Consider the following 8,122-nt stretch of genomic DNA (forward strand, 5'->3'; position numbering starts at 1 on the left):
CTACAAGGGAATGCAAGGTGGAAATGGTGTGCGGTAGATCATTTATTAAATACAAAAAGCTGACGGCATGTGCAGTGTTCTGACCCAAAAGTCACGGTGGTAACCTACTACACCAAAGATTAAACAATAAGCATTAGTGCTATGGTATCTGCTGTCTTTATCTTCTAGCAACTGTTTTACTACTTCTTTTCTGTTAAGTTGTAGAAGAGCTTCAAGTAAAGTCCTGCCACTTTAGAAGCAGTGATACAATCTGTGCTCTCGGTGTGAAAAAACCAGCATGTTCTGGCTTGCATTTTTTACGAGAGAAAACAATTGGTCCATTGCTTAAAAGTTGTGCCATTCAGTGCAGCCATCAGCCTGTGAAGTGCGACCTGTGGCGTTACAGATGCAGCGCACATCCCCTCCCTCCTCTGCCACCCCAGGCTGAAGGCACGAGGTCTTTCTGCCTTAACTGAAATAGGCTATTCTGTTCATCTGCCAAGAATGTACAAGTAAATAAAACGATTGTGTAAGTGGCTTGCAATGCCCAAAGCATAAACAAACTTGTGCATAGGAAAGGTGAGTTTCTGGCGGGTTTCCAGGGGAGTTCCCTCAGCGCTGCAGAGCTGAGGCGTTCCTCTTTAGGGATAAGGCAAATTTTAGATATTTACGCAAGACAGAACCAGAAAAGGTGCAGAACGGAGGGATACGAGATGAGGCGTCTGGTGGTGGTGGTGCCTTTAACACTGACCTGTGGCTCTAGACTTACTTCTTCACGATTGGCACTCAGCGGTATTGAACACCTCTACTTCCAAATCATGTCAGCATGAGTGACAAGTACGCAGCATCTTGTAGAACCAGATCTAACGTTTCTCCTGTGAAGTGTGTGGATGAAGCGAGGTGTTTATCTGTACGTCGGTATTACCAGAGTACATTTTGTTAAATTCAGTTTATATTTAATATTTGTAAGGTTCAATTAACAGTGTGTTGTTTTAAATCCTTCGATGATCAAACTCTGCTTAGCCAGGTAGTTGGTTTTTTTCTGGCTGTGAAGTGCTGCGCAAGGGATACGCGTCTGGCTGGATTGTGAGAAACTGTGAAGATCGTACAAGCACGTTGAAGTCCTTACTTGTTTGCTGAATGTATCTCGCACTTTTTGAACATCCCAGTACCCACAATAATTAATGCAGCCTACAGTGTCAGTGCATTATCTTTTTCCTCCATATTATGCTGTTTCCATAGAGTATTGATTCATATTCAGTTTTAGCCCTTCTCTTCAAGTGTTTTGTGCCAATGAAATGAAGACCACAGCTGACAACTTTGCTGCTCTGTCACGGCAGAACTCTGTTAAGCTTTAAATTTAGCTATATATGAAACCGTTTTCTCAGGGGTGGGTCTGAAATAGCGAAAGGAATGATTTATTTTACTTTTTCTCCTCTATATGCAGGTACAGTGGGTTTATGGATGTCCCTCTATCCTTCTGGAGCTAAATTTTCCATGCTCGCCCTTCTGGAGGGAGGAAGGACAAGATAGAGAGGGAGAGAGGCAGAAGAGATGTCACCAGTTACTCTGCTGTAAGGCACCAAGATACTACCATCGTAAATGCGGTGTAAGAAAACACAGAGAATAATATGGATTGATGTAATGCAGAGCATGTTTATGAAATGTCTCCATTACACCAAGCTGGGAGGATGGTGACCACTATGGATGATTAGCTCAGAAATCAAAATGAACTTGATAAAAGCAGAAGTGAAATTCAATTAAAGCTATCACCAATTTCTTGCAGAAATCAAGGTAGATGGTTATAGGGGGTTTGTAGAGAATCACTAACAAAATAGCAATGGACAACGCAATGCTTTTTGCAAAATGCAATGCTCTCTTAGGATTTATCAATAGGTGGCATATGTAGGTCAGAGAAAGATGTAAAGATGACTCCACTAAGCGCCGGTAAGGCCTCAACTGCAGTATTGCCTTTGGTTTCATGTTCTGTGCTGAAAAATAAAGTACAGGACAGGGCAAGAAACAGTAAGAGATGTAGAATATAAAAGGAAATGGTGAAGGAAGGGAGGATGTTGAGCCTGAAAAATAATTTTTAGAGGGAATTGGATAAATTTTCCAATGTGTAGAAGGTTAGAAGAGATTTGATCAACTGTTTTTGAATGCTGGGGCAAAGATGAGATAAATCAGATCTGTACAGAGGGAAGATGTCTCGGACTGGGTATTAGGAGGGTGGGAGGATCACTTAAATTGGATATTAAGAGAGTGGGGGGAGATGCAACAACAACTTTTAAATCGTTACAGTGAAATACCAGAACAAGCCACTTAGGAAGTTCGGGTATCAGCTTCACGGAGGGTTTCTAAGAACAGGTTAGACACACATCTGTTGGGGATTGTCTGGGGCTACTTTATCCTGTCTTTGTGCGGCCAGGGGGGACAGATGGTCTCTTCAGATCCCTCTCGGTCCTCTTCCTAGAAGTTTACCAAGCAGGGAGGGGAGTGGACCTCAGTTTAATGAGGAAACGGTATCATCCTATTAGTTGATCCTCTTTCAGAATAGAAAAAGAATCAGAGAGAAACCACATCTAACTTAACTATGTAAGTAAATGTGGGGGTTTTTTTAATTGTCATTGACTTGCAATTTTGTGAAGCATTTACCAAAAAATACATGAGAAAGTCATAAAACTTAACACATTTAAGGTGTTCTTACTGCATTTGTAGTGTAACAGTTTAAGGAAACAATTTTAAATGCTTTTTCTCGATGAACGTGAGTAGCAAAAAATAACAAGTTTATAAGTATTTTCCAAGGATATTATAAATGTGTGTTTGGCCGTGGGTTTCAAATTGCCTCCCATTTTAAAACAAGTAACGACTACATGTGTAGGTATTTCTGACCGTACCCGAGAATGTCGCACCTGGGTGCTCCCTGCATGTGCAAACCCAGGAAATAATCGTGACAGATCACACTTGCTCCCCAGTCCACAGAAGGAACAAGTTATTCAGTACCTGCTCTGAAAAACGTGTCTTGAAGGAAAGCTGAATGGCAACGTGAAAGTCAGCACCTCGCTTCCTCGGCAGGTGAACTCTGTGACTACAGCAGCGTTTCCCTCCCTCCCTGCCTCCCCCGGGCTGCGCGTTGGGAAGTTCCAGTGAAATATAGCTGCTGTGGAAAGTCCTGCTCACGGCAAGGAGACGTGACCTCTCAGCGAGTCAGATCCAATTTTACAGGCGGCTCTGAGTCAGGGTGGAGCCCGTGAACTGAACTTTGTATGTAAGAAGGAAGTGATGTTGGTGGCAGCTTGTGTTGCTAAGCAGATGAGTTGCTGTATTTTTATGTCAGCTGATAGTTTCGTCGGGTGTGTGACTTCATTCTTAGATATGATGCCTTCCATTTATTAAGGACAAAGGTCAGAAATTGTCAGCGCTCTGTGATAGCTGTGTCTCTCCATATAAGAAGAGGCATGTTCTACTGAGCCGTCAAAGATGGAAATGGGAGTCCTTAATGCTGCTTCTGCGTGCTGAAAACAAAACCGACCGTGAAACTGTCAGTTCATGTCATGGTCCAAGAGCGAACGTCCTCACGAGCAGGGATGTCGTGGAGTAGCTCAGTTCCTTGGTGTCGCTCCATTTTTATGAGAACTCACTACTGTTCCCGATTAAAGAGGTGGCCTGTCTAACCACGTGTCTGGTCTCCAGTAGTAATGGGAACTGGGGGGCTGAGGTGAGCAGTCGGGCACTGGCCTGTTAAATCAGAATTTAGATGGAAAGCTAAGCGATCCCGCCTCTTACTTCCGTAAACTAAGTGGTGAGTCTACTTGGGAAGGAGAGCGAGTTGTTTATCACCTCTGTGCCGCTGGCACTCCAGCGGGTGCTGCCTTCCGGCTGTCCAGATCACGGGTAAGTGGCAGTACCCGGGCAGGGTTTCGGAGAGGCTTGAGGGGGAGAGTGCAGGCAGGCTCGGGGCAGCTGCCCGCAGCTGTGTGTGTACCCACGCACCCCACAGTGACGAGTCACGGTGTGCTGTCTCAGGTGGCATTTCCACCTATTCCCCCCTTAAGGTCTTTGGCTGCATCCCTGAGTTAGCCGTGGGAGAGCTATATGTTGTTATCCTCGTTCTGAGAGCTATTTATGTATCAGAAAACTTCCACAGAGAAGAATGGATTTTGGGAGTAGCAGTAATTCTTGTTGTTGTTGGATGCCGGAGGGTGAGGCAGCGGGGAACGCTGACGTCCCTCAGAGAGCTTTGCCCCTATAAGGCCTGGCAGGTGAGTGGCATGTGGACACGAGCTGCTGGAGCTTGCTGCCCCTCTGCTTTTCTGGTTCAGTTCCTCAGTTAAGGAGTTCCCGGCCACAGAAGTAGCTGTTTGGGCCAGTTCCAGATTTTGTCACTCTGGCTGGCTTGAGTTTCCAAAAAAAAAAAAACAAACAACCCAACAAAAAACCAACCCACAGAACTGCACACCCTGGCTTGCCCTCTGTTCCCTTAGCTTGCTGGTGCCACAGGGTGGCTCCTTGTAGCACTTGTATTTCTAATGCTTTTAGCTTTTCAGCTGACATCGTTAAGGTTGTTCTTTCTGATACGAGTCTGCTGCTTCCTGGTACTAACCAAAATCCACGTGCTCTCAGTCTTTCAGCGTGCTGTACATTGGTGAGCGATTTCTTCTAAGAAAGGAATATTGTTTTCCTTTAGCATATGGCACATCGTTACTGTCTGTGCCCTTCTGGCCACTTCACCCTCTCAGTCTGGTGTGCTTCCATTGCTGCCTAATTTTTGAGAAACTTTGAGTAAAACTTTCACTTGTGAAAGAAAAAGAAACCATTTGTCTTTTTTGCTTCATTTGGCTGAAACAATGTTCAGCGATGAATAAAACGCGAGCGTGTGTCGGGGTCGTGCGATTTCGGAGCCACTTCCCACCAATCATGGGAGAAAACATGATGCCTTGGCTTGTCTGAGGCCATGGACTGGCATCCCAAACCAAGCCTGAAGTGCCTGAAGGGCAGCTACTCCAAGCGCAGGCTTGGGCTCCTGGTGCAGTTTCGCGTCCCTCCTTGCAGGAACAGAAGTAAAAGAAAGGCTGGGAGATGAGAAGTTGTTGAGGTTTGGGTACATCTGTACAGAATTTCCCTGGGAGCTGCAAGTTTCCTTCATCAGAGCAAAAAGAGCCTTTTGGAAGAAGCCCGCTGGAGGGTGCGGCACAAGCACGGGTACTTCCCGTTGGAGCTGGCGCAGGGCTCGGACCATCGGAGTGCGGCGCAGGTGAGGAAGCGGGTGTACTTAACAGAGCTTTTCTCAAGCGGGGTGGGTTGCTCTGAGCTCACTGTGCGCGGTCCCCAGCATCAGCAGCGCTCAAACAGGCCAAATGCCTGGGCTGGTTTGTCAGAAACGAGGCGCAGACCGCCGGGGCCTCGCGGCCCGAAGGCCTGCCTGCGCGCGGCTTGTGCGGGGACCGGCATCGCGAGATGTCACCTGCCGCCTTCGGAAGCGGCAGCGTCTAGACCTTACGATCACATTTCGTTATACCTGCCTTTTAAAACAGCTGCTGGCTCTTCAAAGTCTACTGAATAAATAACCTTCCTTTGTGTTTTCATGTGATACTAAACCATTTGCGTTTTGCAACACTGATGTTTTAAAACAGATGTAAATGCCGCTCGGTAATCTCTGTGCTGTACTTCTTACGGAGTACATTAACTTATCTCTGCGTAATTATGCCTGTCATACAGTGACTTGCTTGGCTTTGTACAAACCATCCCCACCTTGAAAGTTTACCTAGCTAGGCAAAGTGTAGCAATTCATTGGGATTTTGTTGGTACACATACCCTTGCTCTGCAACTGCTGTTGAAATTCTCGGCCATTAATGCAAATTCTTTCTAATCTGCGAGCCAAATGGCTGCCTGCATCAGGCGGATTACTTTGTCCCAGCAGCACACAAAGGGTTGGGTAGCTACAAGTGAATTTTCATCCCCGCCATCTCATGGATATTTTAGTAAGCTGTCACCACTAAGGTTAATCATGGAGACTGCCGCGTTGCTGTTTCCTCACTCTCCTACGGAGCTGCAAAGTGCTCGTCGATAACTTGGGGAGTTACGACTTTCTCTGTGGGGACTGGCTGAAGCATGACTTAAGGTTCCAAAACTTCTTCCTCCGTAGCAGCTACGCAATGATGCATTTCATCCGTGCCTGGTACTACGGTCGAGCATGCACGTGTGCGAGCACGTGCCACACCGGGACAGCGTCCCACCTTGGAGTGGTGAAACCCCTGCAGCACTTTTCCTCACTCTCCGTTTCCTACCGTTGCTGAGGAGTTGGAGAGCGGCCGTGACTCCCCCCGTTCCGTGAAAGTGCCGTTTGCCCATTGTTTCTTCTAATGCTGGAAAACGCTGGGAGACTCCCTTCACGTTTTCGTTACCCGAGTAGTTAGCCAGCTGATTTTATAGGCCACAGGTCCCTGGGGATGATTTATGGGACCCGGGGAGCTGGTTCTGTGCCTTCAGCAAGCGGCAGGCACCAGAGACTGGGACTTTTTTTTTGCCTTGGAACAAACATTTAACTAAGTACCTACACGTGTCCCCGCCTTGTTGCTGCTGCCATGCTGATATACTTCTTTTTTAAAGAAATGCTGCATTTCTTTCTTTGCCTTACGCTGTCACCACGATATTCTTTAAACACTTTTCATGCTCGGAAGCTTTGCAATCTGATTTCTGCTCAACAAGAAACTGAAACAAGTTTCTAGGGGGAGCCGTGAGGCTGCTGGCGGTTGGTCTCAGAATGAGTTTCTCCTGCCCCTAAATCTTGGAGAACTTCAATCTTTGAAAGCAAGGGGAGTTCCAGGCGACTTTACGCTACGCCAGGGTGCTTGGCTGCCAGATTAGGGGCGCAGTTAAACGATACACGCAGAAAAACAGACTTGCGGGTAAGTGTTTGTAGGCTGGCTCTGGTCTGTCAACACACTGCAAGAGAAAACTGAAACTGATTACATTTAGTAACTTGGGAGGATACCTCTGTGTAGTTGTTGGTTTGGTTTTTTGGTTGGGTTGGTTTTTTTTTTTTTCTCACAAAGTAGAGAAATGCATGTTAAAAATAGAGCGGTTGTAAACCGAGCAAATTTGGTGAAGGTATACTCGGGGCACACGTGCTGCTTCAAAGTTGGGTTGTTTTTTTTTTTAAACACTATTTCCACTTGCTATTTTTAACTTTATGGAAGAGCACGGTGAAGAACAGGGAACGTATTATACCGCACCGTCACGTGCTGTCAGCTTTTCAACACGTTTTTCAGTTGAAAGCATGGGACGGCGTCACCTCCCCGGCTGCTGGCCCCTCTCTGTGTGACTGCGCGGGCCCGGCTGCACGGGAGGTGGTGACGCCTCTCCATCCGCAAACCGTCCCTTCTCCCGAAAAGGTGCTTTCCCCCTGGACCCAAGAGAGATTGAGTAGGCCAGACGTGAACGACATGATGTGGGACAGTTTCAGGCTTCCTCTGGAGAAGCCCGAAATATTTTTGTGGCCGTAGCGGCCCTCACGGCACAGCACCGACGCGGCCGCCTGCATCGACGGGGCCAACGACCCAAGAAGCGAGAGGAGCTTTTGACATCCACGTTGTCTGGGTCCGGCTCCCGGCTTACTAACTGCGTGTTAAGAGACCGTAGAGGAAAAGCCACGCGGGATCCTACGAAGACGCATCTCTCATTCCCACGGAAGAGGTATGAGGGTGGGTGCAGCAAACAGCCCCCGAAAAGGAGCGGCGGGAGGGGGAGGGTGCCCCTGCTCAGCAGCACAGGACTTTGTTTTTCCTTCTCCAACCTGCTGCGAACAGCGACGGTAAAAAGTGACCTCGTCAAATGACTCGCTGAAAATTCCTATAATGCAGAGTGTCTTTACACGGGGTTTACATTTTAATCTCTTTATACTTTCAAGACGCTTATTTAGTTTCCAGAGCGATGCAGGGAAGACCGTTAAGCGTGCTACTGGTAATCACTTTTTGGTGGGATTTGTCTAATTTACTTACGGAATGAGTTTGTTTCGGTTTGTATCACGAGTTCGAACGTATAGGTTACGAACACGACAGCAGCAGGGCTCGGCAGCCTTCCCGGTCCCCGTCCCGCTCCCGGCGCGGCGGGGGGTGAGCGGTCCCGCCGGGACGGGGGCGCT

General features: G+C 47.4%; 1 long non-coding RNA gene across 1 annotated transcript in view; it reads left to right on the plus strand.

The window, feature by feature from the left end:
* LOC103923679 overlaps positions 1-4,405 on the plus strand; it is a 7,360-nt gene extending 2,955 nt beyond the window's left edge. The window contains exon 2 of the long non-coding RNA XR_663943.1: positions 2,955-4,405. This is a non-coding gene — a long non-coding RNA (uncharacterized LOC103923679). The remainder of the gene's footprint in view (positions 1-2,954) is intronic.
* Positions 4,406-8,122: the final 3,717 nt, after the last annotated feature.

The sequence above is a fragment of the Pygoscelis adeliae genome, unplaced genomic scaffold, assembly GCF_000699105.1.
Source record: "Pygoscelis adeliae isolate BGI_AS28 unplaced genomic scaffold, ASM69910v1 Scaffold98, whole genome shotgun sequence".
NCBI classification, from domain to species: Eukaryota; Metazoa; Chordata; class Aves; order Sphenisciformes; family Spheniscidae; genus Pygoscelis; species Pygoscelis adeliae.